General features: G+C 45.6%; 46 non-coding genes across 46 annotated transcripts; all 46 read left to right on the top strand.

Annotated features, from left to right (window-relative positions):
* Positions 1 to 36: 36 nt before the first annotated feature.
* Positions 37 to 109, top strand: trnar-ccu. The gene has a single exon. It is a non-coding gene; the product is annotated as a tRNA-Arg (tRNA).
* A 210-nt stretch (positions 110 to 319) lies between these two features.
* trnar-ccu lies at positions 320 to 392 on the top strand. Its single transcript has one exon. It is a non-coding gene; the product is annotated as a tRNA-Arg (tRNA).
* Positions 393 to 600: 208 nt separating this feature from the next.
* Positions 601 to 673, top strand: trnar-ccu. Its single transcript has one exon. It is a non-coding gene; the product is annotated as a tRNA-Arg (tRNA).
* Positions 674 to 883: 210 nt separating this feature from the next.
* Positions 884 to 956, top strand: trnar-ccu. The gene has a single exon. It is a non-coding gene; the product is annotated as a tRNA-Arg (tRNA).
* A 494-nt stretch (positions 957 to 1,450) lies between these two features.
* On the top strand, positions 1,451 to 1,523 carry trnar-ccu. Its single transcript has one exon. It is a non-coding gene; the product is annotated as a tRNA-Arg (tRNA).
* Positions 1,524 to 2,012: 489 nt separating this feature from the next.
* Positions 2,013 to 2,085, top strand: trnar-ccu. The gene has a single exon. It is a non-coding gene; the product is annotated as a tRNA-Arg (tRNA).
* Positions 2,086 to 2,295: 210 nt separating this feature from the next.
* Positions 2,296 to 2,368, top strand: trnar-ccu. The gene has a single exon. It is a non-coding gene; the product is annotated as a tRNA-Arg (tRNA).
* Positions 2,369 to 2,852: 484 nt separating this feature from the next.
* Positions 2,853 to 2,925, top strand: trnar-ccu. The gene has a single exon. It is a non-coding gene; the product is annotated as a tRNA-Arg (tRNA).
* Positions 2,926 to 3,136: 211 nt separating this feature from the next.
* On the top strand, positions 3,137 to 3,209 carry trnar-ccu. Its single transcript has one exon. It is a non-coding gene; the product is annotated as a tRNA-Arg (tRNA).
* Positions 3,210 to 3,419: 210 nt separating this feature from the next.
* Positions 3,420 to 3,492, top strand: trnar-ccu. Its single transcript has one exon. It is a non-coding gene; the product is annotated as a tRNA-Arg (tRNA).
* A 495-nt stretch (positions 3,493 to 3,987) lies between these two features.
* On the top strand, positions 3,988 to 4,060 carry trnar-ccu. Its single transcript has one exon. It is a non-coding gene; the product is annotated as a tRNA-Arg (tRNA).
* A 484-nt stretch (positions 4,061 to 4,544) lies between these two features.
* On the top strand, positions 4,545 to 4,617 carry trnar-ccu. The gene has a single exon. It is a non-coding gene; the product is annotated as a tRNA-Arg (tRNA).
* A 493-nt stretch (positions 4,618 to 5,110) lies between these two features.
* On the top strand, positions 5,111 to 5,183 carry trnar-ccu. The gene has a single exon. It is a non-coding gene; the product is annotated as a tRNA-Arg (tRNA).
* Positions 5,184 to 5,393: 210 nt separating this feature from the next.
* trnar-ccu lies at positions 5,394 to 5,466 on the top strand. Its single transcript has one exon. It is a non-coding gene; the product is annotated as a tRNA-Arg (tRNA).
* A 498-nt stretch (positions 5,467 to 5,964) lies between these two features.
* Positions 5,965 to 6,037, top strand: trnar-ccu. Its single transcript has one exon. It is a non-coding gene; the product is annotated as a tRNA-Arg (tRNA).
* Positions 6,038 to 6,247: 210 nt separating this feature from the next.
* trnar-ucu lies at positions 6,248 to 6,320 on the top strand. The gene has a single exon. It is a non-coding gene; the product is annotated as a tRNA-Arg (tRNA).
* A 210-nt stretch (positions 6,321 to 6,530) lies between these two features.
* trnar-ccu lies at positions 6,531 to 6,603 on the top strand. The gene has a single exon. It is a non-coding gene; the product is annotated as a tRNA-Arg (tRNA).
* Positions 6,604 to 7,101: 498 nt separating this feature from the next.
* Positions 7,102 to 7,174, top strand: trnar-ccu. Its single transcript has one exon. It is a non-coding gene; the product is annotated as a tRNA-Arg (tRNA).
* A 212-nt stretch (positions 7,175 to 7,386) lies between these two features.
* trnar-ccu lies at positions 7,387 to 7,459 on the top strand. The gene has a single exon. It is a non-coding gene; the product is annotated as a tRNA-Arg (tRNA).
* Positions 7,460 to 7,954: 495 nt separating this feature from the next.
* Positions 7,955 to 8,027, top strand: trnar-ccu. Its single transcript has one exon. It is a non-coding gene; the product is annotated as a tRNA-Arg (tRNA).
* Positions 8,028 to 8,238: 211 nt separating this feature from the next.
* On the top strand, positions 8,239 to 8,311 carry trnar-ccu. Its single transcript has one exon. It is a non-coding gene; the product is annotated as a tRNA-Arg (tRNA).
* Positions 8,312 to 8,523: 212 nt separating this feature from the next.
* trnar-ccu lies at positions 8,524 to 8,596 on the top strand. Its single transcript has one exon. It is a non-coding gene; the product is annotated as a tRNA-Arg (tRNA).
* A 496-nt stretch (positions 8,597 to 9,092) lies between these two features.
* trnar-ccu lies at positions 9,093 to 9,165 on the top strand. Its single transcript has one exon. It is a non-coding gene; the product is annotated as a tRNA-Arg (tRNA).
* A 214-nt stretch (positions 9,166 to 9,379) lies between these two features.
* trnar-ccu lies at positions 9,380 to 9,452 on the top strand. Its single transcript has one exon. It is a non-coding gene; the product is annotated as a tRNA-Arg (tRNA).
* Positions 9,453 to 9,662: 210 nt separating this feature from the next.
* On the top strand, positions 9,663 to 9,735 carry trnar-ccu. The gene has a single exon. It is a non-coding gene; the product is annotated as a tRNA-Arg (tRNA).
* Positions 9,736 to 9,950: 215 nt separating this feature from the next.
* Positions 9,951 to 10,023, top strand: trnar-ccu. The gene has a single exon. It is a non-coding gene; the product is annotated as a tRNA-Arg (tRNA).
* Positions 10,024 to 10,235: 212 nt separating this feature from the next.
* Positions 10,236 to 10,308, top strand: trnar-ccu. Its single transcript has one exon. It is a non-coding gene; the product is annotated as a tRNA-Arg (tRNA).
* A 211-nt stretch (positions 10,309 to 10,519) lies between these two features.
* On the top strand, positions 10,520 to 10,592 carry trnar-ccg. Its single transcript has one exon. It is a non-coding gene; the product is annotated as a tRNA-Arg (tRNA).
* A 494-nt stretch (positions 10,593 to 11,086) lies between these two features.
* Positions 11,087 to 11,159, top strand: trnar-ccu. Its single transcript has one exon. It is a non-coding gene; the product is annotated as a tRNA-Arg (tRNA).
* Positions 11,160 to 11,370: 211 nt separating this feature from the next.
* Positions 11,371 to 11,443, top strand: trnar-ucu. The gene has a single exon. It is a non-coding gene; the product is annotated as a tRNA-Arg (tRNA).
* Positions 11,444 to 11,652: 209 nt separating this feature from the next.
* Positions 11,653 to 11,725, top strand: trnar-ucu. Its single transcript has one exon. It is a non-coding gene; the product is annotated as a tRNA-Arg (tRNA).
* Positions 11,726 to 11,940: 215 nt separating this feature from the next.
* On the top strand, positions 11,941 to 12,013 carry trnar-ccu. The gene has a single exon. It is a non-coding gene; the product is annotated as a tRNA-Arg (tRNA).
* A 191-nt stretch (positions 12,014 to 12,204) lies between these two features.
* Positions 12,205 to 12,277, top strand: trnar-ccu. The gene has a single exon. It is a non-coding gene; the product is annotated as a tRNA-Arg (tRNA).
* A 212-nt stretch (positions 12,278 to 12,489) lies between these two features.
* On the top strand, positions 12,490 to 12,562 carry trnar-ccu. Its single transcript has one exon. It is a non-coding gene; the product is annotated as a tRNA-Arg (tRNA).
* A 494-nt stretch (positions 12,563 to 13,056) lies between these two features.
* Positions 13,057 to 13,129, top strand: trnar-ccu. The gene has a single exon. It is a non-coding gene; the product is annotated as a tRNA-Arg (tRNA).
* A 494-nt stretch (positions 13,130 to 13,623) lies between these two features.
* Positions 13,624 to 13,696, top strand: trnar-ccu. Its single transcript has one exon. It is a non-coding gene; the product is annotated as a tRNA-Arg (tRNA).
* A 215-nt stretch (positions 13,697 to 13,911) lies between these two features.
* On the top strand, positions 13,912 to 13,984 carry trnar-ccu. The gene has a single exon. It is a non-coding gene; the product is annotated as a tRNA-Arg (tRNA).
* A 201-nt stretch (positions 13,985 to 14,185) lies between these two features.
* Positions 14,186 to 14,258, top strand: trnar-ccu. The gene has a single exon. It is a non-coding gene; the product is annotated as a tRNA-Arg (tRNA).
* A 4,929-nt stretch (positions 14,259 to 19,187) lies between these two features.
* Positions 19,188 to 19,260, top strand: trnar-ccu. Its single transcript has one exon. It is a non-coding gene; the product is annotated as a tRNA-Arg (tRNA).
* A 493-nt stretch (positions 19,261 to 19,753) lies between these two features.
* On the top strand, positions 19,754 to 19,826 carry trnar-ccu. Its single transcript has one exon. It is a non-coding gene; the product is annotated as a tRNA-Arg (tRNA).
* Positions 19,827 to 20,037: 211 nt separating this feature from the next.
* On the top strand, positions 20,038 to 20,110 carry trnar-ccu. Its single transcript has one exon. It is a non-coding gene; the product is annotated as a tRNA-Arg (tRNA).
* A 211-nt stretch (positions 20,111 to 20,321) lies between these two features.
* Positions 20,322 to 20,394, top strand: trnar-ccu. The gene has a single exon. It is a non-coding gene; the product is annotated as a tRNA-Arg (tRNA).
* Positions 20,395 to 20,604: 210 nt separating this feature from the next.
* trnar-ccu lies at positions 20,605 to 20,677 on the top strand. Its single transcript has one exon. It is a non-coding gene; the product is annotated as a tRNA-Arg (tRNA).
* A 211-nt stretch (positions 20,678 to 20,888) lies between these two features.
* Positions 20,889 to 20,961, top strand: trnar-ccu. The gene has a single exon. It is a non-coding gene; the product is annotated as a tRNA-Arg (tRNA).
* Positions 20,962 to 21,171: 210 nt separating this feature from the next.
* Positions 21,172 to 21,244, top strand: trnar-ccu. Its single transcript has one exon. It is a non-coding gene; the product is annotated as a tRNA-Arg (tRNA).
* Positions 21,245 to 21,456: 212 nt separating this feature from the next.
* Positions 21,457 to 21,529, top strand: trnar-ccu. The gene has a single exon. It is a non-coding gene; the product is annotated as a tRNA-Arg (tRNA).
* Positions 21,530 to 21,995: the final 466 nt, after the last annotated feature.

The following is a 21,995-nucleotide window of genomic DNA, read 5'->3' as shown; positions in this document are numbered from 1 at the left end:
TCTGTCAATTCGTATTGTTCTAACTAATTAACCTGTGCCCCAGTGGCCTAATGGATAAGGCACTGGCCTCCTAAGCCAGAGATTGTGGGTTCAAGTCCCATCTGGGGTGTCCGACAGCAGAGTGGCGCAGCGGAAGCGTGCTGGGCCCATAACCCAGAGGTCGATGGATCGAAACCATCCTCTGCTATCAATTTGGTTTTAGCTATGAAGTGCAAACAGGGATGAAAATACTAATTTCATGAGCTGGTGTCAGTCCCTTCAACTTAGTATTTTTTTCACTGGTTCTGTCAATTCGTATATTTCTAACTAATTAACCTGTGCCCCAGTGGCCTAATGGATAAGGCACTGGCCTCCTAAGCCAGAGATTGTGGGTTCAAGTCCCATCTGGGGTGTCAGACAGCAGAGTGGCGCAGCGGAAGCGTGCTGGGCCCATAACCCAGAGGTCGATGGATCGAAACCATCCTCTGCTATCCAGTTGTTTTAGCTATGAAGTGCAAACAGGGATGAAAAATACTAATTTCATGAGCTGATCTCAGTCCCTTCAACTCATATTTTTTCACTGTTTCTGTCAATACGTATAGTTCTAACTAATTAACCTGTGCCCCAGTGACCTAATGGATAAGGCACTGGCCTCCTAAGCCAGAGATTGTGGGTTCAAGTCCCATCTGGGGTGTCAGACAGCAGAGTGGCGCAGCGGAAGCGTGCTGGGCCCATAACCCAGAGGTCGATGGATCGAAACCATCCTCTGCTATCAATTTGTTTTTAGCTATGAAGTGCAAACAGGGATGAAAATACTAATTTCATGAGCTGGTGTCAGTCCCTTCAACTTAGTATTTTTTTCACTGGTTCTGTCAATTCGTATAGTTCTAACTAATTAACCTGTGCCCCAGTGGCCTAATGGATAAGGCACTGGCCTCCTAAGCCAGAGATTGTGGGTTCAAGTCCCATCTGGGGTGTCCGACAGCAGAGTGGCGCAGCGGAAGCGTGCTGGGCCCATAACCCAGAGGTCGATGGATCGAAACCATCCTCTGCTATCCAGTTGTTTTTAGCTATGAAGTGCAAACAGGGATGAAAAAGCCTAATTTAATGAGCTAATCTCAGTCCCTTCAACTTAGTATTTTTTTCACTGTTTCTGTCAATACGTATAGTTCTAACTAATTAACCTGTGCCCCAATGACCTAATGGATAAGGCACTGGCTTCATAAGCCAGAGATTGTGGGTTCAAGTCCCATCTGGGGTGTCTGACAGCAGAGTGGCGCAGCGGAAGCGTGCTGGGCCCATAACCCAGAGGTCGATGGATCGAAACCATCCTCTGCTATCCAGTTGTTTTTAGCTATGAAGTGCAAACAGGGATGAAAATACTAATTTCATGAGCTGGTGTCAGTCCCTTCAACTTAGTATTTTTTTCACTGGTTCTGTCAATTCGTATATTTCTAACTAATTAACCTGTGCCCCAGTGGCCTAATGGATAAGGCACTGGCCTCCTAAGCCAGAGATTGTGGGTTCAAGTCCCATCTGGGGTGTCCGACAGCAGAGTGGTGGCGCAGCGGAAGCGTGCTGGGCCCAGAGGTCGATGGATTGAAACCATCCTCTGCTATCCAGTTGTTTTTAGCTATGAAGTGCAAACAGGGATGAAAAAGCCTAATTTAATAAGCTAATCTCAGTCCCTTCAACTTAGTATTTTTTTCACTGGTCTGTCAATACGTATAGTTCTAACTAATTAACCTGTGCCCCAATGACCTAATGGATAAGGCACTGGCTTCATAAGCCAGAGATTGTGGGTTCAAGTCCCATCTGGGGTGTCTGACAGCAGAGTGGCGCAGCGGAAGCGTGCTGGGCCCATAACCCAGAGGTCGATGGATTGAAACCATCCTCTGCTATCAAGTTGTTTTCAGCTATGAAGTGCAAACAGGGATGAAAATACTAATTTCATGAGCTGGTGTCAGTCCCTTCAACTTAGTATTTTTTTCACTGGTTCTGTCAATTCGTATATTTCTAACTAATTAACCTGTGCCCCAGTGGCCTAATGGATAAGGCACTGGCCTCCTAAGCCAGAGATTGTGGGTTCAAGTCCCATCTGGGGTGTCAGACAGCAGAGTGGCGCAGCGGAAGCGTGCTGGGCCCATAACCCAGAGGTCGATGGATCGAAACCATCCTCTGCTATCAATTTGGTTTTAGCTATGAAGTGCAAACAGGGATGAAAATACTAATTTCATGAGCTGGTGTCAGTCCCTTCAACTTAGTATTTTTTTCACTGGTTCTGTCAATTCGTATAGTTCTAAATAATTAACCTGTGCCCCAGTGGCCTAATGGATAAGGCACTGGCCTCCTAAGCCAGAGATTGTGGGTTCAAGTCCCATCTGGGGTGTCAGACAGCAGAGCGGCGCAGCGGAAGCGTGCTGGGCCCATAACCCAGAGGTCGATGGATCGAAGCTATCCAGTTGTTTTTAGCTATGAAGTGCAAACAGGGATGAAAAAGCCTAATTTAATGAGCTAATCTCAGTCCCTTCAACTTAGTATTTTTTTCACTGTTTCTGTCAATACGTATAGTTCTAACTAATTAACCTGTGCCCCAATGACCTAATGGATAAGGCACTGGCCTCATAAGCCAGAGATTGTGGGTTCAAGTCCCATCTGGGGTGTCAGACAGCAGAGTGGCGCAGCGGAAGCGTGCTGGGCCCATAACCCAGAGGTCGATGGATCGAAACCATCCTCTGCTATCAAGTTGTTTTCAGCTATGAAGTGCAAACAGGGATGAAAATACTAATTTCATGAGCTGGTGTCAGTCCCTTCAACTTAGTATTTTTTTCACTGGTTCTGTCAATTCGTATATTTCTAACTAATTAACCTGTGCCCCAGTGGCCTAATGGATAAGGCACTGGCCTCCTAAGCCAGAGATTGTGGGTTCAAGTCCCATCTGGGGTGTCAGACAGCAGAGTGGCGCAGCGGAAGCGTGCTGGGCCCATAACCCAGAGGTCGATGGATCGAAACCATCCTCTGCTATCAAGTTGTTTTTAGCTATGAAGTGCAAACAGGGATGAAAAATACTAATTTCATGAGCTGGTCTCAGTCCCTTCAACTTAGTATTTTTTTCACTGTTTCTGTCAATTCGTATAGTTCTAACTAATTAACCTGTGCCCCAGTGGCCTAATGGATAAGGCACTGGCCTCCTAAGCCAGAGATTGTGGGTTCAAGTCCCATCTGGGGTGTCAGACAGCAGAGTGGCGCAGCGGAAGCGTGCTGGGCCCATAACCCAGAGGTCGATGGATCGAAACCATCCTCTGCTATCAATTTGGTTTTAGCTATGAAGTGCAAACAGGGATGAAAATACTAATTTCATGAGCTGGTGTCAGTCCCTTCAACTTAGTATTTTTTTCACTGGTTCTGTCAATTCGTATAGTTCTAACTAATTAACCTGTGCCCCAGTGGCCTAATGGATAAGGCACTGGCCTCCTAAGCCAGAGATTGTGGGTTCAAGTCCCATCTGGGGTGTCCGACAGCAGAGTGGCGCAGCGGAAGCGTGCTGGGCCCATAACCCAGAGGTCGATGGATCGAAACCATCCTCTGCTATCCAGTTGTTTTTTAGCTATGAAGTGCAAACAGGGATGAAAAAGCCTAATTTAATGAGCTAATCTCAGTCCCTTCAACTTAGTATTTTTTTCACTGTTTCTGTCAATACGTATAGTTCTAACTAATTAACCTGTGCCCCAGTGGCCTAATGGATAAGGCACTGGCTTCATAAGCCAGAGATTGTGGGTTCAAGTCCCATCTGGGGTGTCTGACAGCAGAGTGGCGCAGCGGAAGCGTGCTGGGCCCATAACCCAGAGGTCGATGGATCGAAACCATCCTCTGCTATCAATTTGGTTTTAGCTATGAAGTGCAAACAGGGATGAAAATACTAATTTCATGAGCTGGTGTCAGTCCCTTCAACTTAGTATTTTTTTCACTGGTTCTGTCAATTCGTATAGTTCTAACTAATTAACCTGTGCCCCAGTGGCCTAATGGATAAGGCACTGGCCTCCTAAGCCAGAGATTGTGGGTTCAAGTCCCATCTGGGGTGTCTGACAGCAGCGGAAGCGTGCTGGGCCCATAACCCAGAGGTCGATGGATCGAAACCATCCTCTGCTATCCAGTTGTTTTTAGCTATGAAGTGCAAACAGGGATGAAAAAGCCTAATTTAATGAGCTAATCTCAGTCCCTTCAACTTAGTATTTTTTTCACTGTTTCTGTCAATACGTATAGTTCTAACTAATTAACCTGTGCCCCAATGACCTAATGGATAAGGCACTGGCTTCATAAGCCAGAGATTGTGGGTTCAAGTCCCATCTGGGGTGTCTGACAGCAGAGTGGCGCAGCGGAAGCGTGCTGGGCCCATAACCCAGAGGTCGATGGATCGAAACCATCCTCTGCTATCAATTTGGTTTTAGCTATGAAGTGCAAACAGGGATGAAAATACTAATTTCATGAGCTGGTTTCAGTCCCTTCAACTTAGTATTTTTTTCACTGGTTCTGTCAATTCGTATATTTCTAACTAATTAACCTGTGCCCCAGTGGCCTAATGGATAAGGCACTGGCCTCCTAAGCCAGAGATTGTGGGTTCAAGTCCCATCTGGGGTGTCCGACAGCAGAGTGGTGCAGCGGAAGCGTGCTGGGCCCATAACCCAGAGGTCGATGGATCGAAACCATCCTCTGCTATCCAGTTGTTTTTAGCTATGAAGTGCAAACAGGGATGAAAAAGCCTAATTTAATGAGCTAATCTCAGTCCCTTCAACTTAGTATTTTTTTCACTGTTTCTGTCAATCGTATAGTTCTAACTAATTAACCTGTGCCCCAGTGGCCTAATGGATAAGGCACTGGCCTCATAAGCCAGAGATTGTGGGTTCAAGTCCCATCTGGGGTGTCTGACAGCAGAGTGGCGCAGCGGAAGCGTGCTGGGCCCATAACCCAGAGGTCGATGGATCGAAACCATCCTCTGCTATCAAGTTGTTTTCAGCTATGAAGTGCAAACAGGGATGAAAATACTAATTTCATGAGCTGGTGTCAGTCCCTTCAACTTAGTATTTTTTTCACTGGTTCTGTCAATTCGTATAGTTCTAAATAATTAACCTGTGCCCCAGTGGCCTAATGGATAAGGCACTGGCCTCCTAAGCCAGAGATTGTGGGTTCAAGTCCCATCTGGGGTGTCAGACAGCAGAGTGGCGCAGCGGAAGCGTGCTGGGCCCATAACCCAGAGGTCGATGGATCGAAACCATCCTCTGCTATCAATTTGGTTTTAGCTATGAAGTGCAAACAGGGATGAAAATACTAATTTCATGAGCTGGTGTCAGTCCCTTCAACTTAGTATTTTTTTCACTGGTTCTGTCAATTCGTATAGTTCTAACTAATTAACCTGTGCCCCAGTGGCCTAATGGATAAGGCACTGGCCTCCTAAGCCAGAGATTGTGGGTTCAAGTCCCATCTGGGGTGTCCGACAGCAGAGTGAGTGGTGCAGCGGAAGCGTGCTGGGCCCATAACCCAGAGGTCGATGGATCGAAACCATCCTCTGCTATCCAGTTGTTTTTAGCTATGAAGTGCAAACAGGGATGAAAAAGCCTAATTTAATGAGCTAATCTCAGTCCCTTCAACTTAGTATTTTTTTCACTGTTTCTGTCAATACGTATAGTTCTAACTAATTAACCTGTGCCCCAATGACCTAATGGATAAGGCACTGGCTTCATAAGCCAGAGATTGTGGGTTCAAGTCCCATCTGGGGTGTCAGACAGCAGAGTGGCGCAGCGGAAGCGTGCTGGGCCCATAACCCAGAGGTCGATGGATCGAAACCATCCTCTGCTATCAATTTGGTTTTAGCTATGAAGTGCAAACAGGGATGAAAATACTAATTTCATGAGCTGGTGTCAGTCCCTTCAACTTAGTATTTTTTTCACTGGTTCTGTCAATTCGTATATTTCTAACTAATTAACCTGTGCCCCAGTGGCCTAATGGATAAGGCACTGGCCTCCTAAGCCAAAGATTGTGGGTTCAAGTCCCATCTGGGGTGTCAGACAGCAGAGTGCTGCTGCGGAAGCGTGCTGGGCCCATAACCCAGAGGTCGATGGATCGAAACCATCCTCTGCTATCAATTTGGTTTTAGCTATGAAGTGCAAACAGGGATGAAAATACTAATTTCATGAGCTGGTGTCAGTCCCTTCAACTTAGTATTTTTTTCACTGGTTCTGTCAATACGTATAGTTCTAACTAATTAACCTGTGCCCCAGTGGCCTAATGGATAAGGCACTGGCCTTCTAAGCCAGAGATTGTGGGTTCAAGTCCCATCTGGGGTGTCAGACAGCAGAGTGGCGCAGCGGAAGCGTGCTGGGCCCATAACCCAGAGGTCGATGGATCGAAACCATCCTCTGCTATCAATTTGTTTTTAGCTATGAAGTGCAAACAGGGATGAAAATACTAATTTCATGAGCTGGTGTCAGTCCCTTCAACTTAGTATTTTTTTCACTGGTTCTGTCAATTCGTATATTTCTAAATAATTAACCTGTGCCCCAGTGGCCTAATGGATAAGGCACTGGCCTCCTAAGCCAGAGATTGTGGGTTCAAGTCCCATCTGTGGTGTCCGACAGCAGAGTGAGTCTTGCAGTGGAAGCGTGCTGGGCCCATAACCCAGAGGTCGATGGATCGAAACCATCCTCTGCTATCCAGTTGTTTTTAGCTATGAAGTGCAAACAGGGATGAAAAAGCCTAATTTAATGAGCTAATCTCAGTCCCTTCAACTTAGTATTTTTTTCACTGTTTCTGTCAATACGTATAGTTCTAACTAATTAACCTGTGCCCCAATGACCTAATGGATAAGGCACTGGCCTCATAAGCCAGAGATTGTGGGTTCAAGTCCCATCTGGGGTGTCCGACAGCAGAGTGGCGCAGCGGAAGCGTGCTGGGCCCATAACCCAGAGGTCGATGGATCGAAACCATCCTCTGCTATCAATTTGTTTTTAGCTATGAAGTGCAAACAGGGATGAAAATACTAATTTCATGAGCTGGTGTCAGTCCCTTCAACTTAGTATTTTTTTCACTGGTTCTGTCAATTCGTATATTTCTAACTAATTAACCTGTGCCCCAGTGGCCTAATGGATAAGGCACTGGCCTCCTAAGCCAGAGATTGTGGGTTCAAGTCCCATCTGGGGTGTCAGACAGCAGAGTGGCGCAGCGGAAGCGTGCTGGGCCCATAACCCAGAGGTCGATGGATCGAAACCATCCTCTGCTATCAATTTGGTTTTTAGCAATGAATTGCAAACTGGATTAAAAAAGCCTAATTTCATGAGCTGATCTCAGTCCCTTCAAGTTAGTATTTTTTTCACTGGTTCTGTCAATTCGTATAGTTCTAACTAATTAACCTGTGCCCCAGTGGCCTAATGGATAAGGCACTGGCCTCCTAAGCCAGAGATTGTGGGTTCAAGTCCCATCTGGGGTGTCCGACAGCAGAGTGGCGCAGCGGAAGCGTGCTGGGCCCATAACCCAGAGGTCGATGGATCGAAACCATCCTCTGCTATCCAGTTATTTTTTAGCTATGAAGTGCAAACAGGGATGAAAAAGCCTAATTTAATGAGCTAATCTCAGTCCCTTCAACTTAGTATTTTTTTCACTGTTTCTGTCAATACGTATAGTTCTAACTAATTAACCTGTGCCCCAATGACCTAATGGATAAGGCACTGGCTTCATAAGCCAGAGATTGTGGGTTCAAGTCCCATCTGGGGTGTCAGACAGCAGAGTGGCGCAGCGGAAGCGTGCTGGGCCCATAACCCAGAGGTCGATGGATCGAAACCATCCTCTGCTATCAAGTTGTTTTCAGCTATGAAGTGCAAACAGGGATGAAAATACTAATTTCATGAGCTGGTGTCAGTCCCTTCAACTTAGTATTTTTTTCACTGGTTCTGTCAATTCGTATATTTCTAAATAATTAACCTGTGCCCCAGTGGCCTAATGGATAAGGCACTGGCCTCCTAAGCCAGAGATTGTGGGTTCAAGTCCCATCTGGGGTGTCAGACAGCAGAGTGGCGCAGCGGAAGCGTGCTGGGCCCATAACCCAGAGGTCGATGGATCGAAACCATCCTCTGCTATCAATTTGTTTTTAGCTATGAAGTGCAAACAGGGATGAAAAATACTAATTTCATGAGCTGATCTCAGTCCCTTCAACTTAGTATTTTTTTCACTGGTTCTGTCAATTCGTATAGTTCTAACTAATTAACCTGTGCCCCAGTGGCCTAATGGATAAGGCACTGGCCTCCTAAGCCAGAGATTGTGGGTTCAAGTCCCATCTGGGGTGTCAGACAGCAGAGTGGCGCAGCGGAAGCGTGCTGGGCCCATAACCCAGAGGTCGATGGATCGAAACCATCCTCTGCTATCAAGTTGGTTTTTAGCTATGAAGTGCAAACAGGGATGAAAATACCTAATTTCATGAGCTGGTCTCAGTCCCTTCAACTTAGTATTTTTTTCACTGGTTCTGTCAATTCGTATAGTTCTAACTAATTAACCTGTGCCCCAGTGGCCTAATGGATAAGGCACTGGCCTCCTAAGCCAGAGATTGTGGGTTCAAGTCCCATCTGGGGTGTCCGACAGCAGAGTGAGCGCAGCGGAAGCGTGCTGGGCCCATAACCCAGAGGTCGATGGATCGAAACCATCCTCTGCTATCCAGTTGTTTTTAGCTATGAAGTGCAAACAGGGATGAAAAATCCTAATTTCATGAGCTAATCTCAGTCCCTTCAACTTAGTATTTTTTTCACTGTTTCTGTCAATACGTATAGTTCTAACTAATTAACCTGTGCCCCAGTGACCTAATGGATAAGGCACTGGCTTCATAAGCCAGAGATTGTGGGTTCAAGTCCCATCTGGGGTGTCTGACAGCAGAGTGGCGCAGCGGAAGCGTGCTGGGCCCATAACCCAGAGGTCGATGGATCGAAACCATCCTCTGCTATCAATTTGGTTTTTAGCTATGAAGTGCAAACAGGGATGAAAATACTAATTTCATGAGCTGGTGTCAGTCCCTTCAACTTAGTATTTTTTTCACTGGTTCTGTCAATTCGTATAGTTCTAACTAATTAACCTGTGCCCCAGTGGCCTAATGGATAAGGCACTGGCCTCCTAAGCCAGAGATTGTGGGTTCAAGTCCCATCTGGGGTGTCCGACAGCAGAGTGATGCGCAGCGGAAGCGTGCTGGGCCCATAACCCAGAGGTCGATGGATCGAAACCATCCTCTGCTATCCAGTTGTTTTTCAGCTATGAAGTGCAAACAGGGATGAAAAAGCCTAATTTAATGAGCTAATCTCAGTCCCTTCAACTTAGTATTTTTTTCACTGTTTCTGTCAATACGTATAGTTCTAACTAATTAACCTGTGCCCCAGTGACCTAATGGATAAGGCACTGGCCTCCTAAGCCAGAGATTGTGGGTTCAAGTCCCATCTGGGGTGTCTGACAGCAGAGTGGCGCAGCGGAAGCGTGCTGGGCCCATAACCCAGAGGTCGATGGATTGAAACCATCCTCTGCTATTAATTTGTTTTTAGCTATGAAGTGCAAACAGGGATGAAAATACTAATTTCATGAGCTGGTGTCAGTCCCTTCAACTTAGTATTTTTTTCACTGGTTCTGTCAATTCGTATAGTTCTAACTAATTAACCTGTGCCCCAGTGGCCTAATGGATAAGGCACTGGCCTCCTAAGCCAGAGATTGTGGGTTCAAGTCCCATCTGGGGTGTCCGACAGCAGAGTGAGTGGTGCAGCGGAAGCGTGCTGGGCCCATAACCCAGAGGTCGATGGATCGAAACCATCCTCTGCTATCCAGTTGTTTTTAGCTATGAAGTGCAAACAGGGATGAAAAAGCCTAATTTAATGAGCTAATCTCAGTCCCTTCAACTTAGTATTTTTTTCACTGTTTCTGTCAATACGTATATTTCTAACTAATTAACCTGTGCCCCAGTGGCCTAATGGATAAGGCACTGGCCTCCTAAGCCAGAGATTGTGGGTTCAAGTCCCATCTGGGGTGTCTGACAGCAGAGTGGCGCAGCGGAAGCGTGCTGGGCCCATAACCCAGAGGTCGATGGATCGAAACCATCCTCTGCTATCCAGTTATTTTTTAGCTATGAAGTGCAAACAGGGATGAAAATAGCTAATTTCATGAGCTGGTCTCAGTCCCTTCAACTTAGTATTTTTTTCACTGGTTCTGTCAATTCGTATATTTCTAACTAATTAACCTGTGCCCCAGTGGCCTAATGGATAAGGCACTGGCCTCCTAAGCCAGAGATTGTGGGTTCAAGTCCCATCTGGGGTGTCAGACAGCAGAGTGGCGCAGCGGAAGCGTGCTGGGCCCATAACCCAGAGGTCGATGGATCGAAACCATCCTCTGCTATCAATTTGGTTTTTAGCTATGAAGTGCAAAGAGGGATGAAAAGACTAATTTCATGAGCTGGTCTCAGTCCCTTCAAGTTAGTATTTTTTTCACTGGTTCTGTCAATTCGTATAGTTCTAACTAATTAACCTGTGCCCCAGTGGCCTAATGGATAAGGCACTGGCCTCCGAAGCCAGAGATTGTGGGTTCAAGTCCCATCTGGGGTGTCCGACAGCAGAGTGGCGCAGCGGAAGCGTGCTGGGCCCATAACCCAGAGGTCGATGGATCGAAACCATCCTCTGCTATCCAGTTGTTTTCAGCTATGAAGTGCAAACAGGGATGAAAAATCCTAATTTCATGAGCTGATCTCAGTCTCTTCAACTTAGTATTTTTTTCACTGTTTCTGTCAATACGTATAGTTCTAACTAATTAACCTGTGCCCCAGTGGCCTAATGGATAAGGCACTGGCCTCATAAGCCAGAGATTGTGGGTTCAAGTCCCATCTGGGGTGTCCGACAGCAGAGTGGCGCAGCGGAAGCGTGCTGGGCCCATAACCCAGAGGTCGATGGATCGAAACCATCCTCTGCTATCAATTTGTTTTTAGCTATGAAGTGCAAACAGGGATGAAAATACTAATTTCATGAGCTGGTCTCAGTCCCTTCAACTTAGTATTTTTTTCACTGGTTCTGTCAATTCGTATATTTCTAACTAATTAACCTGTGCCCCAGTGGCCTAATGGATAAGGCACTGGCCTCCTAAGCCAGAGATTGTGGGTTCAAGTCCCATCTGGGGTGTCAGACAGCAGAGTGGCGCAGCGGAAGCGTGCTGGGCCCATAACCCAGAGGTCGATGGATCGAAACCATCCTCTGCTATCAATTTGTTTTTAGCTATGAAGTGCAAACAGGGATGAAAATAGCTAATTTCATGAGCTGGTCTCAGTCCCTTCAACTTAGTATTTTTTTCACTGGTTCTGTCAATTCGTATATTTCTAACTAATTAACCTGTGCCCCAGTGGCCTAATGGATAAGGCACTGGCCTTCTAAGCCAGAGATTGTGGGTTCAAGTCCCATCTGGGGTGTCAGACAGCAGAGTGGCGCAGCGGAAGCGTGCTGGGCCCATAACCCAGAGGTCGATGGATCGAAACCATCCTCTGCTATCAATTTGGTTTAACTATGAAGTGCAAACAGGGATGAAAATACTAATTTCATGAGCTGGTGTCAGTCCCTTCAACTTAGTATTTTTTTCACTGGTTCTGTCAATTCGTATAGTTCTAACTAATTAACCTGTGCCCCAGTGGCCTAATGGATAAGGCACTGGCCTTCTAAGCCAGAGATTGTGGGTTCAAGTCCCATCTGGGGTGTCCGACAGCAGAGTGAGTGCGCAGCGGAAGCGTGCTGGGCCCATAACCCAGAGGTCGATGGATCGAAACCATCCTCTGATATCCAGTTGATTTTTAGCTATGAAGTGCAAACAGGGATGAAAATACCTAATTTCATGAGCTAATCTCAGTCCCTTCAACTTAGTATTTTTTTCACTGTTTCTGTCAATACGTATAGTTCTAACTAATTAACCTGTGCCCCAGTGGCCTAATGGATAAGGCACTGGCCTCCTAAGCCAGAGATTGTGGGTTCAAGTCCCATCTGGGGTGTCTGACAGCAGCGGAAGCGTGCTGGGCCCATAACCCAGAGGTCGATGGATCGAAGCTATCAAGTTGTTTTCAGCTATGAAGTGCAAACAGGGATGAAAAATACTAATTTCATGAGCTGGTCTCAGTCCCTTCAACTTAGTATTTTTTTCACTGGTTCTGTCAATTCGTATAGTTCTAAATAATTAACCTGTGCCCCAGTGGCCTAATGGATAAGGCACTGGCCTCCTAAGCCAGAGATTGTGGGTTCAAGTCCCATCTGGGGTGTCAGACAGCAGAGTGAGCGCAGCGGAAGCGTGCTGGGCCCATAACCCAGAGGTCGATGGATCGAAACCATCCTCTGCTATCAATTTGGTTTTTAGCTATGAAGTGCAAAGAGGGATGAAAATACTAATTTCATGAGCTGGTCTCAGTCCCTTCAAGTTAGTATTTTTTTCACTGGTTCTGTCAATTCGTATAGTTCTAACTAATTAACCTGTGCCCCAGTGGCCTAATGGATAAGGCACTGGCCTCCTAAGCCAGAGATTGTGGGTTCAAGTCCCATCTGGGGTGTCCGACAGCAGAGTGGCGCAGCGGAAGCGTGCTGGGCCCATAACCCAGAGGTCGATGGATCGAAACCATCCTCTGCTATCCAGTTGTTTTTAGCTATGAAGTGCAAACAGGGATGAAAAAGCCTAATTTAATGAGCTGATCTCAGTCCCTTCAACTTAGTATTTTTTTCACTGTTTCTGTCAATACGTATAGTTCTAACTAATTAACCTGTGCCCCAATGACCTAATGGATAAGGCACTGGCTTCATAAGCCAGAGATTGTGGGTTCAAGTCCCATCTGGGGTGTCCGACAGCAGAGTGGCGCAGCGGAAGCGTGCTGGGCCCATAACCCAGAGGTCGATGGATCGAAACCATCCTCTGCTATCAATTTGGTTTTAGCTATGAAGTGCAAACAGGGATGAAAATACTAATTTCATGAGCTGGTGTCAGTCCCTTCAACTTAGTATTTTTTTCACTGGTTCTGTCAATTCGTATAGTTCTAACTAATTAACCTGTGCCCCAGTGGCCTAATGGATAAGGCACTGGCCTCCTAAGCCAGAGATTGTGGGTTCAAGTCCCATCTGGGGTGTCCGACAGCAGAGTGGCGCAGCGGAAGCGTGCTGGGCCCATAACCCAGAGGTCGATGGATCGAAACCATCCTCTGCTATCCAGTTGTTTTTAGCTATGAAGTGCAAACAGGGATGAAAATACTAATTTCATGAGCTGGTGTCAGTCCCTTCAACTTAGTATTTTTTTCACTGTTTCTGTCAATACGTATAGTTCTAACTAATTAACCTGTGCCCCAATGACCTAATGGATAAGGCACTGGCTTCATAAGCCAGAGATTGTGGGTTCAAGTCCCATCTGGGGTGTCTGACAGCAGAGTGGCGCAGCGGAAGCGTGCTGGGCCCATAACCCAGAGGTCGATGGATCGAAACCATCCTCTGCTATCCAGTTATTTTTTAGCTATGAAGTGCAAACAGGGATGAAAATACTAATTTCATGAGCTGGTGTCAGTCCCTTCAACTTAGTATTTTTTTCACTGGTTCTGTCAATTCGTATAGTTCTAACTAATTAACCTGTGCCCCAGTGGCCTAATGGATAAGGCACTGGCCTCCTAAGCCAGAGATTGTGGGTTCAAGTCCCATCTGGGGTGTCCGACAGCAGAGTGAGTGGTGCAGCGGAAGCGTGCTGGGCCCATAACCCAGAGGTCGATGGATCGAAACCATCCTCTGCTATCCAGTTGTTTTTAGCTATGAAGTGCAAACAGGGATGAAAAAGCCTAATTTAATGAGCTAATCTCAGTCCCTTCAACTTAGTATTTTTTTCACTGTTTCTGTCAATTCGTATAGTTCTAACTAATTAACCTGTGCCCCAGTGGCCTAATGGATAAGGCACTGGCCTCCTAAGCCAGAGATTGTGGGTTCAACTCCCATCTGGGGTGTCTGACAGCAGAGTGGCGCAGCGGAAGCGTGCTGGGCCCATAACCCAGAGGTCGATGGATCGAAGCTATCCAGTTGTTTTTAGCTATGAAGTGCAAACAGGGATGAAAAAGCCTAATTTAATGAGCTAATCTCAGTCCCTTCAACTTAGTATTTTTTTCACTGGTTCTGTCAATTCGTATATTTCTAACTAATTAACCTGTGCCCCAGTGGCCTAATGGATAAGGCACTGGCCTCCTAAGCCAGAGATTGTGGGTTCAAGTCCCATCTGGGGTGTCTGACAGCAGAGTGGCGCAGCGGAAGCGTGCTGGGCCCATAACCCAGAGGTCGATGGATTGAAACCATCCTCTGCTATCCAGTTGTTTTTAGCTATGAAGTGCAAACAGGGATGAAAAAGCCTAATTTAATGAGCTAATCTCAGTCCCTTCAACTTAGTATTTTTTTCACTGTTTCTGTCAATACGTATAGTTCTAACTAATTAACCTGTGCCCCAATGACCTAATGGATAAGGCACTGGCTTCATAAGCCAGAGATTGTGGGTTCAAGTCCCATCTGGGGTGTCCGACAGCAGAGTGGTGCAGCGGAAGCGTGCTGGGCCCATAACCCAGAGGTCGATGGATCGAAACCATCCTCTGCTATCAAGTTGTTTTCAGCTATGAAGTGCAAACAGGGATAAAAATACTAATTTCATGAGCTGGGGCCTGTTGCACAAAACTAGGATAAGGGATTAAGCCAGGATATCTTGGTGATCCTGGCTCAATTGATCCGTAATCCGGTTGCACTAAAGATGGATAGGGGGCAGGAGGATATGTTATGGTATAAATTACCATGGAGATTTATTCTGTGGAGCTAGCCTGCTCCAGACCAGGCTAAATTCCAGGATCTATTTAATCTCATCCCTAATGTCAGTCAGCAGTCACCACAAATGGAAACCAATAGTTATTTCACTGCTCACTATACATTGTTATCACATATAACTAGACCCACTGTCATTATTTAAACGTTTGTGATCATTAATTTCAATGATTTTGGATAAAAAATGATTTTTAGATGATGTTGCTATCATTAGATAATTTACAGTTTCCCATAGACTATAAGGCTATATATAAAATGATAGAATATTAGGGCCACAGAGGGAAAAAAACACAAGTCATAATATTGTAACCAGTTGTTTTAAAGGAGGACAGTTGTTAAAATGACAGATGTGGGGCATTTCGTGAAATTGTACTTCAGTATGGTTTCATAAACAAAGACATGCTGATGTGCCAGAATATTAAGTATCACATTGTCATAAGTATCAAAACTGTAAAAACAATATGTAGCTTTTCTGCAGAAAGAACCAGCCTCATAAATTTATGACTTTATCCTTTTTCTTCAGTGTGGCCCTAGTACTCTGTCATATAAACAAATACACATTCCATATGAATATAAAAACACAATGTGTAACATTATGTTCCTTTATTGAATAAGGACAAAACAAAGCAGGTAAACCATCAGCTCCTTTCGAAACTGAAGTCACAGTGACTCTACAAGATGGAAAGCACAGAATCCAAGCATATTATACAAAATGATACATACACATTCAAAGGTCTGTATATAACACACCCTGCATGTCTGCACACTAAAATAAATGCAGGACAAATCCATACACATCAACTGAACAGACAAATGAATGGATGCAGTAGCCTCCCTGCAGCCTTGTATTACACACAGTATACCGCACAAACATCATAAGAGGCCAAATTCGTAAAAAAACGAACCCAAAAAACCCAAATTCCTCTGCCACCGCAGGGCATATTTAACCAAAATTGAAAGCACACATACTAACTAAAATAATTCAACACATATTGGTCCCTCAGCAGCCGACCACTGTCGTCATCAGGGAAGATTGCCGGATTGTCCCAGTCCATGGCTGGTGGCACTCTGGGGGCCCTCTCCTTCCTCAGGCAGGCCACATTGTGGAGGACAGCACAAGCCACAGTAATATCACATGCCCTAACAGGGCTGACCCCTTAATTTGTGAAGGCAGTGAAAGCGTGCCTTCAGGAGGCCAAAGGTCATTTCAACTCCTGGCCCTGGTCCTGGCATGGGCATGGTTGTAGGCCTGCTGTGCTTCCTGGGGGTCTGTGAAAGGTGTCAGGAGAAAAGGCTGGCAGCAATACCCCTGTCTCCCAGCAACACACCAGAGAATTCACCTGTCAACACAAAATCTCATCATTACTACCTCATAAACACAGTGATATTCTTGACACAGCCATGATGGTTATAAATAGGGGTTGTGTGGCTTACCTTGTGATAGGCACTGATAGATTTCAGAGGCCCGGAAAGATTCTGGAGTCATGGACTGAGCCAGGCCATTTTGCCACAACATTGCTGATCACACAGTCAGCATTGCAGACCATCTGAAATCATAAGATGAGGAATATTACACCAATCAATGCACATCACTGGCAATGCAGAGTGTTCGTCAATGGACAATATCAAAAAGTTATGTTCACCTGAACATTAATGCTGTGAAAGGATTTCCTATTCACAAAATCGGCCTCATGGGCACCTGAGGGGCTTTTATCCTTATGTGTGTGCAGTCCACTGCACCAATGACATTAGGAAACCTGTCACACAAAGTAATGAGTATCCTACTATGTGTTAACAGTTGTCCTGTAATTTGTAGATCCTCTTACCTGCAATCCTATAGAACTCCTCTTTGATGTCACAGAGTCTTCTGTGGCCAGGGAAGGAGATGAAGACATCTGCTAATGCTTTGATAGCCAGACACACACTCCTTATTGTGCGGCAAATTGTGGCCTTGTTCAGCTGTTCTGCATCCCCCACTGAGTACAGGAAGGCTCCACTAGCAAAAAAGCGCAAGGCCACACAAACCATTTGCTCCACACTCAGTGCATGGCTCCGTGCAGTGCGGTGCTTAATCCTGGGACCCAGTAGTCTGCATAGATACCTGATGCCATCTGCAGAAAACCTGTATCTTTCATATAGATGGTCATCAGGGAGGCCAGTGGGTCCAACCGGTCCCTGAAGACCCTTTCTCGCCTGAAGGCTCTCCTCAGCACAAGTGCTTCTTCATCCACCACATCTCGCACGAATGGGCATGCCATTGTCAGAGCAGAAAGGAACACACAATTTTGGGCCTTCATATAGGCTAGTGGCCACACCTGGTGCTGGGGGTGGGCAAAAGAGGCGATGCCTTATAACGATGACTTGGTTGTACTGATTGCTGGGAAAATAAAAAAAAACTTAGAAAGATGCCACCGTCCTGTGTGCTCACAATAAGAGCTCATATGTCATGGCTCACTTGACTTTACGAGAATATACCTAATTTTTATTTTGAGCTGTGTCATCTTCTTGGAGCTGGGGGAGGAAAGAAAAATAATGATTAATACATTTGTGTTACAGTTAGCATACAGTGTACATTGAAGGCATATCTCACCTCCCTCTCAAGTTTTTTTTATTTCAAGGTCCAGTTTCCTAATTGTCCTCTTTTTTATTTCGGACTCCAGTGCAAGATTTTCCATCTTTTTCTTCTTGTACTGAATGTCTATGTCTGCCAGTTCTATTTGGCGCCGGAGGTGGTTGCCATACAACTTTCTGATAGCTTGTGAGCTCTGTGAACACAATACAATTAGCGCAGCTGGAATTTGGCAGGATGTGGTGTCCTTTTATTAATACGCACTATGTTGCCAGGCTGGTTTTCCCACTGTATAGCATCTGGGTCCTGTAAAAGAAATTAGATTTTTTGATTTTGATGAGGACTCCTCACCATTGTAGAGTAAATAGTACTTTCACAGTCTTAACATGATACCTCATGCCTTCTGGAATCCGAGAGATGGTCTCCTCCTCATCATCGTCTCCATCATGTGCTGTTGCTGCTGCACTGGGGCCTTCACCCTATCACATTTAATCGGATTCATATTGAAGCTAGTAGACAAGACATGCCAGGCCTACAGTATGCCTTTGATGGAGTACTCACTGGATCAGCATCGTCTGGTGCTTGTGCTGGTGGCTCTAACAGGAACACAGTGCTGCCAGACACTGCAAGGCAATAGGTAAACCAAAGTCAGACAGTCCAAATTGATTCAATATGAATGTGGTTGTATCCCATGTAGAGATGGAAGGACATACCTTGAATGAAGCGGGTGGCATCTTGGGAGGAACCTATGCTCGTCTCTTTCCCCCAGGGATCCTCTCTAAGACGGGCCTGCCTTTATTTAGCTCCAAGGCCATGTCCTCTGCTGGGGTAAGGTCAGCCTTTGGTGACCCACCACCCGTGCCTTGTCTGTGGGTATTCTTTTTCACTGCTAAAACAGTACAGACAATGTGTGAGCAGGCACCTTCTGGGTACAATATATGCTTGTGCTTTGTTAAATATTAGTCAGGGACCATACCATTCTGCAGAATGTTCTTGTATTTGATTTTGACCTGCTGCCATGTCCGTTTTGGCCCGTTCATGTTTAATCTACACACACACACATTTAATGGAGTCACACTGCAAAAATTACTTGGTATTTTTGTCTTGTTTTCAGTAAAAATATCAAAAAATTTATCATAGCTTTATACAGTGTGATGGAGTTACTTTACACAATTTCACTCATATCTGCAGTGCATTTCAATAAAAAATTTAACCGTTTCATAATTACAGTACAACTGCATTTTTGGAGATGTGAATTAAATATTTGAATTGTAATTGTGATGTTTCAGCGGAGCGGTGAGTGTATAATTGTGCACTACTTACGCATTCAGGCGGTCTGCTATACTTTGCCACGCTTTTTCTCTTTGCTTTATCACTGTGGCGGTGTTGCCTTTCTTCTTAATTATATATTTTACCTCCTCGTATGCCTCCATGAGGATTTGTGCTTCCGACGGGGAAAAGTACGCGGCTCTAGTTGCCATGGTAAATCAGTTAATCTGTGATCTGTGGCGGGGTCTATTTGAGTGAGCCGTGAGCGCGCACCTATCCAGGATTGGTTTCACCTGGCTTAATGAATCCGTGTCTGCTCATCCTGGCTTGGTCTTTGTGCAACCAATTAAGCCTGGACGCACATGTTTTGGCTTCATTGAGCTCAGCTGAGTCATTTATCCCGGATGTCTTAATTCTACTTTTGTGCAACAGGCCCCTGGTGTCAGTCCCTTCAACTTAGTATTTTTTTCACTGGTTCTGTCAATTCGTATTGTTCTAACTAATTAACCTGTGCCCCAGTGGCCTAATGGATAAGGCACTGGCCTCCTAAGCCAGAGATTGTGGGTTCAAGTCCCATCTGGGGTGTCAGACAGCAGAGTGGCGCAGCGGAAGCGTGCTGGGCCCATAACCCAGAGGTCGATGGATCGAAACCATCCTCTGCTATCAATTTGGTTTCAGCTATGAAGTGCAAACAGGGATGAAAATACTAATTTCATGAGCTGGTGTCAGTCCCTTCAACTTAGTATTTTTTTCACTGGTTCTGTCAATTCGTATAGTTCTAACTAATTAACCTGTGCCCCAGTGGCCTAATGGATAAGGCACTGGCTTCATAAGCCAGAGATTGTGGGTTCAAGTCCCATCTGGGGTGTCTGACAGCAGAGTGGCGCAGCGGAAGCGTGCTGGGCCCATAACCCAGAGGTCGATGGATCGAAACCATCCTCTGCTATCCAGTTGTTTTCAGCTATGAAGTGCAAACAGGGATGAAAATACTAATTTCATGAGCTGGTCTCAGTCCCTTCAACTTAGTATTTTTTTCACTGGTTCTGTCAATTCGTATATTTCTAACTAATTAACCTGTGCCCCAGTGGCCTAATGGATAAGGCACTGGCCTCCTAAGCCAGAGATTGTGGGTTCAAGTCCCATCTGGGGTGTCCGACAGCAGAGTGGCGCAGCGGAAGCGTGCTGGGCCCATAACCCAGAGGTCGATGGATCGAAACCATCCTCTGCTATCAATTTGGTTTTAGCTATGAAGTGCAAACAGGGATGAAAAAGCCTAATTTAATGAGCTAATCTCAGTCCCTTCAACTTAGTATTTTTTTCACTGGTTCTGTCAATTCGTATAGTTCTAACTAATTAACCTGTGCCCCAGTGGCCTAATGGATAAGGCACTGGCCTCCTAAGCCAGAGATTGTGGGTTCAAGTCCCATCTGGGGTGTCAGACAGCAGAGTGGCGCAGCGGAAGCGTGCTGGGCCCATAACCCAGAGGTCGATGGATCGAAACCATCCTCTGCTATCCAGTTGTTTTCAGCTATGAAGTGCAAACAGGGATGAAAAATACTAATTTCATGAGCTGATCTCAGTCCCTTCAACTTAGTATTTTTTTCACTGGTTCTGTCAATTCGTATAGTTCTAACTAATTAACCTGTGCCCCAGTGGCCTAATGGATAAGGCACTGGCCTCCTAAGCCAGAGATTGTGGGTTCAAGTCCCATCTGGGGTGTCTGACAGCAGAGTGGCGCAGCGGAAGCGTGCTGGGCCCATAACCCAGAGGTCGATGGATCGAAACCATCCTCTGCTATCAATTTGTTTTTAGCTATGAAGTGCAAACAGGGATGAAAATACTAATTTCATGAGCTGGTCTCAGTCCCTTCAACTTAGTATTTTTTTCACTGGTTCTGTCAATTCGTATATTTCTAACTAATTAACCTGTGCCCCAGTGGCCTAATGGATAAGGCACTGGCCTCCTAAGCCAGAGATTGTGGGTTCAAGTCCCATCTGGGGTGTCCGACAGCAGAGTGGCGCAGCGGAAGCGTGCTGGGCCCATAACCCAGAGGTCGATGGATTGAAACCATCCTCTGCTATCCAGTTGTTTTTAGCTATGAAGTGCAAACAGGGATGAAAAAACCTAATTTAATGAGCTGATCTCAGTCCCTTCAACTTAGTATTTTTTTCACTGTTTCTGTCAATACGTATATTTCTAACTAATTAACCTGTGCCCCAGTGGCCTAATGGATAAGGCACTGGCCTCCTAAGCCAGAGATTGTGGGTTCAAGTCCCATCTGGGGTGTCTGACAGCAGAGTGGCGCAGCGGAAGCGTGCTGGGCCCATAACCCAGAGGTCGATGGATCGAAACCATCCTCTGCTATCAATTTGTTTTTAGCTATGAAGTGCAAACAGGGATGAAAATACTAATTTCATGAGCTGGTGTCAGTCCCTTCAACTTAGTATTTTTTTCACTGGTTCTGTCAATTCGTATATTTCTAACTAATTAACCTGTGCCCCAGTGGCCTAATGGATAAGGCACTGGCCTCCTAAGCCAGAGATTGTGGGTTCAAGTCCCATCTGGGGTGTCCGACAGCAGAGTGAGGCGCAGTGGAAGCGTGCTGGGCCCATAACCCAGAGGTCGATGGATCGAAACCATCCTCTGCTATCCAGTTGTTTTAGCTATGAAGTGCAAACAGGGATGAAAAATCCTAATTTCATGAGCTGGTGTCAGTCCCTTCAACTTAGTATTTTTTTCACTGTTTCTGTCAATTCGTATAGTTCTAACTAATTAACCTGTGCCCCAGTGGCCTAATGGATAAGGCACTGGCCTCCTAAGCCAGAGATTGTGGGTTCAAGTCCCATCTGGGGTGTCAGACAGCAGAGTGGCGCAGCGGAAGCGTGCTGGGCCCATAACCCAGAGGTCGATGGATCGAAACCATCCTCTGCTATCCAGTTGTTTTTAGCTATGAAGTGCAAACAGGGATGAAAAAGCCTAATTTAATGAGCTAATCTCAGTCCCTTCAACTTAGTATTTTTTTCACTGTTTCTGTCAATACGTATAGTTCTAACTAATTAACCTGTGCCCCAATGGCCTAATGGATAAGGCACTGGCCTCATAAGCCAGAGATTGTGGGTTCAAGTCCCATCTGGGGTGTCTGACAGCAGAGTGGCGCAGCGGAAGCGTGCTGGGCCCATAACCCAGAGGTCGATGGATCGAAACCATCCTCTGCTATCCAGTTGTTTTTAGCTATGAAGTGCAAACAGGGATGAAAATACTAATTTCATGAGCTGGTCTCAGTCCCTTCAACTTAGTATTTTTTTCACTGGTTCTGTCAA

Source organism: Coregonus clupeaformis, unplaced genomic scaffold (assembly GCF_020615455.1).
Source record: "Coregonus clupeaformis isolate EN_2021a unplaced genomic scaffold, ASM2061545v1 scaf0154, whole genome shotgun sequence".
NCBI classification, from domain to species: Eukaryota; Metazoa; Chordata; class Actinopteri; order Salmoniformes; family Salmonidae; genus Coregonus; species Coregonus clupeaformis.
The sequence above is the reverse complement of the archived record's forward strand: the minus strand, read 5'-3'. Positions and strand labels throughout refer to the sequence as shown.